Genomic DNA, 12,064 nt, shown 5'->3' on the forward strand with positions numbered 1-12,064 from the left:
TCCTTGTTGTATGACCACCCTTCGCCCCCCTCCCTGTGCATTCTGCATGCTCCACCATCCCTCCCGCATGGTCAGGGCACACGCATGGTCCTATGATTTTATGTGCTCGCTTCCCCCCACCCCCGACCCAGTCCCAGGCAGTATACGTGCATTGTAATCGCCCCTGCCTTTTCCTTCAACACAAACAACAGAAACTGACAGTAAGCGAAGTCTCCATTCCTCGCCAATTTCTTCCAAAACAAAAACACACCTGGTTTACTCTCTCCACCATTTTCCTCTCCCTAATGCAATATACCCCGAATAAACGTGCGTCAGGTATTCCTATTTACGTTCTCATTGTCAAAGGTTGAGAGAGCACCAGTGCACGCGGCACTGTCTCTTCACTTTGCTAAAGTACACCTCGCGACCTGTCATCCCTCTTCCTTGCCACCACTTAAAGCGCCTCTCAAAGTCCCCGTTTCTACAAGTGTGTGACCGGGGGAGGAGGGAGGAAACAGGAGCTTCCTGTCTGATTGTGAGGAAACTAGTGCCCGCGACATGGCGCACAATGTGCTCGTTGCTGCGGCAAAAAAGGTGTGAGCAAAGTAAGTGGGCAAGATAGCTTGGTGGGTTCATGTGCCTGACAGTAAGTAGCATCATCGAGACAGAACATCACTCTGTGGTACCTGAAGGCTTAGATGATGACATGATAAGCCCAGAGGACAAGAAACCCTGCAGGTAGAACCCCTGTGGACCCCATACTCTATGTATGACAGTCATGGGAACCGCACAAGTTGATGGTTTGGTGACGTATAACTGCTGCCTGAATTAGCTGCTTACTATTGAGACATTGAAGGCAGACATATATCGGCTATCGCTCAGTGAGTGTGAATTTCTGGCCCTGGGAGGCAGTCGGGAGGCAGTCGGCCCCTGCATGGTCTTAGTGGCCCCTATGACTTATCAGACTCTCGTACACAGGGTTTCATCAGGTGCAGGTCGCCCCTCCCCCAACCGTATCAGAGCAGGTCAGACATACTCTGCAACCTAAGATCCCAGAGTCTTCAGGAGAAATATCGGAAACATGATGATTCCTGCTAGGCCTGTTTCTAGGGGTGGGCAAACCGGGCAACGGCCCAGGGCACAGTTGGGGCAAGGGGCACAGCAGGCAGCCTGTTCATCTCCCACAAGGAAGAGCAGGGAGTCTTTGCATCTAAAACTATCGAACACTACGCAGAGAAAGAAAGGAGTCTAAAACCTGCCCTTCCCATAGCCATCTCCCTCCCACATGCAGCCAATGGATTAATACTCTGTGTACAGTATCTTTTTTAAGAAGGCTCCAACCTCCCAAATTAGGATTTCTTTGCAAAACTAAACATGCTTAAACGGCCCCGCAACTTTGGACACTGGGATAACTTCTGCATAGTACTGGCATGGCAGAATAGAGGCTTTGGGGGTTATGGCGGGCTGAAAGGGCTTTTATTTGCAGTCTTAATCCAAAGGGGGCCAGAGAAAGCTGCATAGAGTAGGCGGTCAGGGGGCAGGAGAGAGAGACCGAAGGAATTGGCATTCATTCATAGTTTTTAGCAGGTGACCAGGCTCACTTTCTTGTTTGTGGGATGTTTTAGGGCAATCAAATGCCTGACTCACCGACATCTGTTTTTGTTGTTGAAAAAACATTGTTTTTTAATATGTTAAACCAGTTGAAATAAAAGATTACAAGTCCCAGACAGCAATGATCTGTTACATGAAATGCTGTGACTGGAAACACATGTTCTGGTGGCAAGGAGTCACCTTGCCAAACTATGCTCTTTAATGGGCGGGAAAAAAATAGAGTGCGTAGCAGAAAGAAACAATATTGTTGTCCACGCTGTTTGTTGCTGCCCTTTAAGTTTTAGCAAAGGGGCCAGGAGTTGGAACAATGGAAGTGTGAAGCCTGAGGGGATTGCAATTAAGGGGTTTACCTCCTTTCCTTGGGGGTAGGGTTTTAGGTGTGGTGTGTGTGTGTGTGTGTGTGTGTGTATGCTTTGTTTAATGTAAAAAAGTATGTGCAAAGGATGACAACAATGACTGCGGCAACAATTAATGACAAAGCCAACAGTCTTTTCAAATGGGAGAGTAGGCACCGCTGGTGTGAGGTCCAGTAGTTATACTATATTTTATGATAATAGTTTTTATAAATTGTACGTGGGGTGCAACCCACTGTCAAGTGTCACCCTGCAGGGCACTATACATAACTGCAAAAAGAAAAGACCATGGCTAATTTGCTGTCGGTGTGGGCTGCACACCCTAGAGCCCACATGGGGTTTGATAACTTTCAGAGAAATGTATGTTGCATTCGATGCTCAATGTTCTTCAGATAGACAATACATTTTTGGTCATCCAATGTTTTGTAATTCAAACAATTTTTAATTCAATACAGTGAATCAAACCGTGGGCCCTTCTTCAGGGCCTGTACCCTTGCTTTTTTCCGCCGCTGCTACAGTGCCAAAGCGCCACTCCGATTGTTAACTACGATCGGGACACGCGTAACATTACAGAGCAAACTTTGAGTTCTGTGAAGAGCAGGACTTTTTTGTTACAAGCAAGGGTACAGGTCCTGAAAGTCCTGAAGAAGAACCCACGGTCCGAAATGCACAGGCCTAATCTCGGATTTTCTAACACACTAGAACCATTGTTTGGTTCACTGGATTGAGTTAAAAATTGTTTGAATTACAAAACATTGGATGGTATTGTCTATCTGAAAAACATTGAGCATCGAATGCAAAATACATTTCTCTGAAAGTTATCAAACCCCACATGGGTTCTGGGGTGTGCAGCCCACACCGACGGCTAATTAGCCTTGGCCCTTTCTTTTTAAAGCCAACAGTCTTGACATGTGTGTTGTGAAACGGTTCGCCTTCTTGCTACTATAGGTATTGAGATGACAAGCCCATGTGCCATCATGATTTGCCTAATGTTACAACCGCATATTCCAGTTAGCATCAGTTAATAGGTTTTGCCAGGATAGGTTAACATACAACCTATTACAGGTATTGTCATCATACAGTAACAAACTCACATTATTGCCAGATATGAATACAAATGGCCATCTTTCACCATCGGGCAACAGCAACAATGTACTAGGCATGTCATTTTGTTGGCATTGTACTTGCATCATAACATTATAATTTGTCAATTTCTCTGGACCTCTATGACCACTTCTAAGCTCTGTATTAATCAACATTATTATGACCTATTGATCGTACGCGATGCATCGCCTTCAGAATGAAGAGCGGCCGAGGCGACGCAACCGTGTTTTCAGACTTGTCCCATGGCATTGTCCCATTCCCGAGGGCAGCATGTTGCACATGAGCAATCCATCCAGCACGCAACTAGTTGCCTAAAGTTGATATTGCATGCCCCGTAGCTCACACCATGCGGCAGCTGGTGTAATCACGTGCCTCTATACTCATTCCAATTTCAAGATAGTATCCTATCATTGGGTTACTCTCTCGATAAACCAGGTGTTCCCATTACATGCTCATGCACTCACACCATTTGGCAGGTATTGGTACTCAGATCATGTGGTAACATGACTGCTTCTCCTCATACCGACCGACTTCTCTGGTCTTCTCCTATAGCGCTTTGAAGTAACTTCCTAACCTCACTTTGTATCGCTGGGAAGCGCCTTCTGTTCCACCACCACCCACCTAACTGTCCCTTCATGTCGCACGCATCTTCCACTCTCCGGCAGGAACATTCCTTCCTTCCGCTCTCCTGCAGGAGCATTCCTTCCGCGCTCCTGCAGGAGCATTCCGTCCGCGCTCCTGCAGGAGCATTCCTTCCGCTCTCCTGCAGGAGCATTGCTTCCGCGCTCCTGCAGGAGCATTGCTTCCGCGCTCCTGCAGGAGCATTGCTTCCGCTCTCCTGCAGGAGCATTCCTTCCGCTCTCCTGCAGGAGCATTCCTTCCGCGCTCCTGCAGGAGCATTCCGACCGGCCTCTGAGCGCTCCATTCACCAAATGCAGAGAGCTGCAGGCTCGTGCTGCACTTTCAAAGGAGAGCAAAATTGTAGGAAAATAAATTACGCAGCAGCAATAGACGCGTTTGCAGAATCATCATTCACAAGAGGGCCCTTCATTTAAACAATGAACAAAAACATGAGATAGAAAAATGTATTCCTGTTTAACATATGGTGTATACATACGAAGTACAAGGCAATACAACGGTATTTATATTGCAATGATTTTGGAGAGGGACTGTAGTGCGGAGTAGCAGTGGAGAACCATGGTAGGTGAGGGGCATATTCTGTTGTTTGGGCCTGTGGCGCAATATTGTCTAGACACCTGGGGTCATTACGAGTTGGGTGGTATTCCGGTGGTAAATCCACCAGAACACCGGCCAATAGAATTGCTGTTACCGTCACTTGGTCCGGCGGTATTATCGCCAGATTACAAGTGGCAGCGGCAGTGTAAATCCCCATTTATTTGAGTCCATAGAACTCAATGTGGCAATTTTTGGAAAATGACTACAGCGGATATTCCGCTGCAGTAATTCCGCTACAGTAATTCTACCGAAAGTGCACTGAAAGTTGGCGGCTTTAGCTCCAGCTCATAGCTGGCGGTGTATCCTCCAACTTTTGGGGGTGAAGTAATGCAGCGGTATATGTTAATACTGCCGCCTTTCACCCGCACCGTCCAACTCGTAATCACTGTTCTAAGGCTGATCGCGCCTTGAAGCACTTGTGTATAGGCGCGTTATAAATGCCATATCATATCCCTTCTGCCACAGTTACACTTGTTAGTGTGTGGAAGACCGGAGGGGCATCTTCACCCCCGGCCCCCACCTAGGACGGCCCCAGAGCAGCACCCCACCAATCCGCGCCTCTGCCACATCCCTGACCCACATTCAATGCGCAACCGTTCGGAAGGCAGGGCTGGGTACACAATTCAAAGAGCATATGGCACCGTCACTGAAGCCAACGCGTGAAGCTGCCCGGGAAGTTGGAGAGAGCAGCACGCGCTGCACTAATCTATTCACTTTCCCCGGATACACTGCACTGTTGCCAGGAGGAACGGTGCTGAGAGACTCCCGCAAAAGTAGCAGAGGAAACAGTAAGCAGGCACGCAGTGGCATATATCTATATCCTAGCAGAAAAGCGGAGGCGCAACCCCGAGGCTATAATGTGCGAGAGACACAGAATTCAAGTACACAAAATCAACAAGTTTCAAACGGCGGTAGCAAAGGTGGCTGCGTGCATTACCCACGGGAGGTGCTCCCCCTCATTCCAGGGCAGAGGGCAGCCTCCTGCCGAGGGAGATGGGCTGCTGTCCCGCTTCGCTGGCTGGCTGGCTGGCTGCAGGACCGGCTGTTAGACCCTCGCTGTTACCGCAAGGAACCTGAGCCTTGGGCGGCCACCGAGCCACTGTGACGAGGAGGAGGGGCTGGGCCTTCCGCTCCTCCCCTTGCACAGGCTCTAGTGACAGCGGTGGCTCCTCGGCGGGCTCACACCTTTCCTGTGCCTGGCAGCCGCGCCCAGCTTTCTTCCCGAGCCTGGCTGCGTGTTCTGCCCCTCTGTGCCCAGCACATACCCCCTTCTCGGGCTGCATCAGCGCCTTCACAGCAGGCACGCTCCTTGCCTGTGCCTGGCACGCACCTTCGTCCAGCACCCAGCCCGACACCTGTCCATTGCCTGGACTCGGGTGACAGCTGTACCTGGTGAGATGGCAGACACCTTTCACGTACATGGCGCCTGCCTTCGCCATGGCCATGACCCGTGATCCAGTGTATGCCCTCCACCCTCCTTGCCCATCACAACCCCTCCCATCCCACGGCAGGACCACCCGGCATCAATAGGCATCAGGAGGACAGGACACACAAAAACATGGTCACGTGTTCTGAAACCGAACACACCCTGGAGACTCAATTCTGTTCCACTGCGTTCACCGGTTGTTGTTGCTTTATTTCGAAGTTTTGCGTACAGGGGAAAATACGCAGCTCCAACAGCGAAGGTACTGCCCTGGCTAATCAAATCTACTCCCGTCTGGAATTTGCTTAATGCTTCTACAAATAAGCAGACTTCTCAAAGAATTCCGCCGGCTTTGTGAATTTTTAACAACAACGCATAGAGACGCAATTGCCACAGAACTGTGCGCCATGACGCGCATAAGCCTGTCATGTAAGACACTTCTATACTCGGACATTGGTTAAACCACATGACTACACAAGATATTGCTGTACCCATAGCCGTCCAGTAACATAACACACTCCCAGCATGACATCACATTCCCACCTATTAGTTGAGCCCCACACACCTGCTACTGACTGATAATCTGCTAATCGTTTGGTGCTGTTTTTGTTAGCCCCGCCCCTTTCTTAACACTTAGATCACAGGGAGTCTTTTGTCTGGGGCTTGGAAGTGCAGGGCGGATGAAGAAAGGGGCAATTTCTGTTCCGTCCTGTTAGGACGTGATAAGGGCTTGAACTGTTCTCCATGCATCCCAGGAGAGACAACAGCATGTGCATCACACCCAACTCCAATCCACACAAACACCCGGCACACACTACACTACACTCCCACTCGCCTACAGCCTATAGGACCTCATCCCTAATGCTCCCCACACCCACAGGGATTGTTATTATCCCAAAGAACACATGGACAAGGGACCCTCCAGGAGCATACCACACCCGCATCCGTGTAACTCCTCACCTGCCACTTCTGGTACATCCGCACTCAGGTGCCTTTCATCAGATCTACCAACCACCCCAAAACCAACAAAGCCTTTCTCGACTAAATCATAGACCTCATCCCAACAGCATCCATCAGATTAAAGCTAACATCATAATCAGAAACCTCAACCTGCCCAGGACCCAAGCCACCAAGAAAACCAGAGACTCTACTCGAACTGCTCAACACCATAGGCATCAAGCAACTTTTCACACAACCAACCCACAACAAATTCAACACACTCCACCTGGTATTCACCACCTCTCCAGCCACTGTATGTTTTCCCTCCTTCACTTTTGAATGTGCAGACCCAAACTGACAAAGATATCCCACCATTCTTTCACAAACCTCTCCATGGGTGCACTTGAAGGAAACCTCATCACTTCCAGGACAACATCCAAGCCCAGGAGTCACCTGCTGCTGACTTTCATGCGAGCTGTGGCCCAATGTGCCGGTTGCAAACATGGCTCTGCTGCTCCAGGCCCTTTCCTGCTCCCACCTCAGCCTTCAGATGACACTGCCCAGCCATCGCATCCCGACCTGGTCACATGATGTTACTCCTCACATGATTAACTTTTTTCCCATTTAGTTCATCTGACTGGGGCGTCCTTGCCCAGGACGTACTCATTCAAATGCATTTAAGGGTGTTGTCTTTCCCTGTTTGCCTGATTAAGTTCGCCACTCACATTCATTGTCCTCACATCTCTCTATTTCCTCTTATAATCTTCTTAACCACCATGTCTTCTCCCTTTGCAATTAGTTACCCCTTTTCCTTCCCCCTTCCACTTCATACCGTGCCCAGAGTTTATCAAATCTCCTCTAATCATCTGTGTTGGGGTTGTCAGGAAGGGTCCGAACGATGGAGAAGGGTTCATGATGTTGCGTGCACCATATTTGTAATTGGGGGTGCGTCGAACTGGGTGCAATTTTGCTATTTCATATGTATCCAGTGTAGTTAAATGTGAATGGGATATGTTACTTAGTGTCACTTTTTGGTTACATTGGTACATATTAGCTTTGCAAGTGTGTAGAACAACAAATGCCAAAACCAGAAAAAAGATATATAAATCATGATCAATAAGGAGTTTTCATGATGCGCATGCAAGGAAGAGGACTGGTTTTAGAGAGCCCACTGTGAAGAAAATATGACAGTTAAACATGCATGCACATCGTCGGGTTATATTGAGACCACCCTTAACCTGGGGAGTTCCTTGCTACCCCCCCAATCAAGGAGCCCTGCCGTTCTCACGTACGTTTTTTAGCGCTGGTATTCCTGAAGACTCATACAGAGTCACACACATCTCCCCCAGCCCCGTTCCCACAGTGAGCCAAGTACCAGGCCGGGTATAGGAAATATATTTGTATTTATTTTAATTATAGATAATAGAAATCACACTAAACTACACACGTCACCTTCTTTGTTGCTCACAATTAACTTCTTTTTACACAAGTGAATCACTTCAGTTACAAATTACAATACTTTTCTTTCTACAAATTTCACTTCAAGAAATAATTCAACTGATCAATAAACAAAAAGAAAACAATTACGTATGCAATGCTGAACAATTTCGATTTTCCTGCATGCTTAAAAGGCTAGCAGTTTAGTTTTACAAATGTGTGCAAATGCATATGGCAATTATTATTTCACTGACACCTTCATTTTAAAATAAACCCAGAGTGATTTAGCAGTTTGTTTTTCAGACCACCCTTAATTTGGTCTGTGTTGGGGAAGTCTGACTGAAAAACTAGGTTGATTGAAGAATTTTGGATTTCAGACCAGACTCCACCTAAAGGCCTGTGTTGGGGAAGCTAGATAGCAGAAATTGGGATGAATTGAGAATTTTGGGTTTCAGACCGCCCCACCCCTTCACTTATAGGCCTATGTTGGGGAAGCTGGATAGCAGAAATTGGGATGATTTGAACATTTTGGGTTTCAGACCCCTCACTCCTTCACTTATAGGGCTTTGTTGGGGAAGCTTGGATAGCACAAATTGGGATGATTTAAGAATTTTGGATTTCAGACCCCCCCTCCACTTAAAGGCCTGTGTGGGGGAAGATGGATAGCAACATTTGGGAAGATTGAAGAATTTTGGGATTTCAGACCCCCCTCCACTTAAAGGCCGGCGTTGGGGAAGCTGTCAGTTTAATGATTTTGGGGTCAACAGGACAAATGGGATCACCCAATTCAATTACGGTCTATAGTTTTTAGCACACACCGGAAATGAGCTTTGTTAATTTCGAATTGTAACACAATTCACCATGTGATGTTATGTCATGGGGAATTGATTAAATTAATATTTTACTTAATTAGGCTAAGGATCTACACAGTCCCTCCCTCCCACTATAAAGGAAAAAGATTTAAGGCAAGCAAACTCTTCTACCATTTGGTTTCCCAGGGCTCAGTTCTACTTATATAGAAAGCCCCTGTTTAAAGTTCAGGAGAGCCAGCTGCATTTCAGGTCCCTCTTGGAGGATAGGGCAGGAGTCTGGTCACTCCACTATCAAGGATGGCCCCCAGGCCTCCACCATAGGCGATAGTCAGCTTTTTAGTCTTTCCCTATAATGGACAGCTCCATCCAGATAAAATCTCCTTTGGTGTTTCCTTGCAGCTGTCAGATGGTACATTTTAGCAGCTCTCCTCAATGGTAAATTTCAGCAGCTCTCCTCATGGTGCACCCACTTATATAGCAGTGATGATACTATCAAGTTTACAATCTTGGGAAGTACCCTGAAAATAGAATTGGACTGTTAACCTTCTCTCTCCTCCCAACTCCAGCCCATCTCTAATTGGTTTAGGAGTCTGGAGCAGACATATGGCAATTCCCATTTGTAATCGCCATTTGTTCTCATGTCACATTTTTGGCAAAACTAGTTATGTTTAATAAAACAACAGCCAGGCCCGCACCATGTTGCACGGCTGTTTGGCAATTTCTCGCTGTTTTTACAAAAAGCCTAATCATTAGGAACATGTAATTTGTTATTCTTATTCCTAATTTTGCCCTTCACCCATTCCCCAACTCTCACATTTGGAACAATTTTAGATCAGCCACAAACCCATTTTAGATTGTCATTACAGGTGGATGAAGTTTATATCCCCAAATCACCTGGAAATTACTTAAAAAATGGCATGTCAATCAAGAAAGTTTGACTTATGGCTGCTGAGAAAAAGGCCAAAGTAATAATAGTTCTTTTAAACAAAGGGAATCTTCATATGTGAAAATATCAGATTCCCTTCCTCAACGCCATTTGTCTCTCTCAGCCAGTGTTTTATTACTCTCTTTGAAGTTGGTTGCCTGAAGTTGTAAATACCTGGGATTGACCAGCTGGAGCATTTGGCCTTCTCAGAACTGCCCTTTCAAAGACACAAAGTCTAGGGAAAGTATGTTTTGAACACCTGTTTGAAGCCACACTTTATTGCAGCTGTAAACAGCTGGGGGTATGTAAAAGCCATGTGTGCAGTAGGGAAGTTCTTTGTGAAGTTTGCCCGGAGTCCCACCATTTGTCCGTGGCTGAAATTAAAATCACAGATTGCAATTTCTAACCTCAGCCTTTATGCTTTGACACACATTGTGTTTTACTTATCAGGGTTCACTTTGCTTTTGCACTGAACGTGCAGGGCTGTTTCTTTCAGTCATTAATACAAAACACTTTGTATTATCTGCTGTTCGTTTTTCTGATGAAATGTGGGTATGAGTCGTCACAGTGCACCCCCTTTTGATGAGTGACAGTTTCATTGAAAAATGATGCATTTATTTAGCAGCCCGCAATGTGATGTGCTTTTCTAATCTGCACTCGGATTTCATTTTAGTTTTCGCTTTCTCTGGATTTCCCTTGCAGAAAAACACCCACATAGTCTGCCTGAATAGGCCCACAAGAACCTTTCATGACAACCAAGCAGAATTTATGTTTCAAATGTTTTTCCAGTATTTTGCATGTGAAGCCTAATCTACCTTACCTTTTGTCAACACACAACACACCATGGGCCTCATTAAGACCCTGACGGTATGGGGTTAACGGCGCCGGTAGATCTACCGGCGCCGTTAACCCCATACCGCCTCATTACGAGGCCCGCTCGCGGGACCTGCTCAGGATTCCTGTTTTTACCAGACGTCCTTCGAAGGTCCCGCGAGCGGCCCAGCATGCTAACAACAAACCCATCATTAACGGGCCCATTGTTAGCATACTCCCCATTCCCATTGAGCCCTGTGGGGGCTCAAATGGGAATGGAGATGTACCGGTCCATGTTCCTTGAATGGGGAAATACCGGGCCCTCCTAGGTCAGAATGGCCCGGTATTTTCCCATTCAGGGAACCTGGATCCGGACCTGAGTTTGGGGATAGCCATGCCCTTACTAAGAGCATGGCGCTCCAAACTCGTAATGAGGCCCCATGTCTTTTCCTTGACATCTTATGTTGGCAGGGGAACATTTTTCTCATGTCTTGCTTTATTTTGCAGACACATATGCCAAGCCATTTTTTGTCAGTGTTTAAAAATCCACTTTTTCATGTGAAAGGGATCTTTGAATTTCTTCTTCATTTGTGAATTAAAATGTTTGTTTCTTTTACTTTGGTTATGGCACATAGGCCTTTTTCATATGGCCCTTCAGTTCTGTTTGTTTGGGGCCTTTGATAACACCCCACAACACTGGTATACATGCACAGGGAACCTTTCAAATCTACATGTAGTGGGACTTTTTCTACAAATGGATTAAAACATGGCAGTCAGGGTTTCACTTTGAGAAACTGGTTTTACAGAGTTTCAGAGGATGGGTAAATAAGTAACTACGACCTAATCCAATGGTCAGCTCAGCTAAAGAAACCGGTCATGGCTTTTATGGCCGGTAAGCAATTCGAAGCAGATGTCAATCTTAAGTAAATGGGAGCATGCAAAATGGTTTCAGCAACTTGTTTTGACCAGCAAACATGGGGTGAAGTGGTGCTTGACGCTAAAGTGATCGAAACCCAGAGGTTTCAATTGTATTCTCAGATGTGCTGTGCATGATGAAATGCCAGTTACTTAGATTACAATGTTTCCATGGAGAAAGTAAGTGGGGGCGGATGAGATAGCTATCGTCAATTCAAAGAGACCCTGTTTACTCAGCCTCCTTTATACCACTTGAAGTATCTATGTGAAGCATGTGCAATTATGTTTAAGGTTAAAGTGCTCAGGTCAGTTGTTACCAGTAATGAATTATGTTTGCACACAAATGTTTAACTGTTTGATGATGCCACAATCTACTACGGATGAATCCCAAGAAAGGGTGTGCTATGAATATGATCTGAAGATGATAGATAAGATAACAAGTGGCCAATGAGAATGGAAGAATTGGAGAAAGATGGGATTTCTTTGTAGAAGATGTGTCCAATCATGTGTGGGGGTG

At 46.4% G+C, this 12,064-nt stretch overlaps 1 protein-coding gene across 4 annotated transcripts in view; it reads right to left on the reverse strand.

The window, feature by feature from the left end:
- Window positions 1-5,372, reverse strand: part of ARHGEF28 (Rho guanine nucleotide exchange factor 28) — a 1,591,074-nt gene extending 1,585,702 nt beyond the window's left edge. For 2 of the 4 annotated variants that reach the window (XM_069627491.1, XM_069627492.1), the window contains exon 1: window positions 5,221-5,372. The gene's annotated coding sequence lies outside the window, so the exon portion shown is untranslated. The remainder of the gene's footprint in view (window positions 1-5,220) is intronic. The other 2 variants (XM_069627490.1, XM_069627493.1) reach the window with 2 other exon arrangements.
- Window positions 5,373-12,064: the final 6,692 nt, after the last annotated feature.

The sequence above is a fragment of the Ambystoma mexicanum genome, chromosome 6p (genome assembly GCF_040938575.1).
Source record: "Ambystoma mexicanum isolate Mex_15411 chromosome 6p, UKY_AmexF1_1, whole genome shotgun sequence".
Classification (NCBI taxonomy): Eukaryota; Metazoa; Chordata; class Amphibia; order Caudata; family Ambystomatidae; genus Ambystoma; species Ambystoma mexicanum.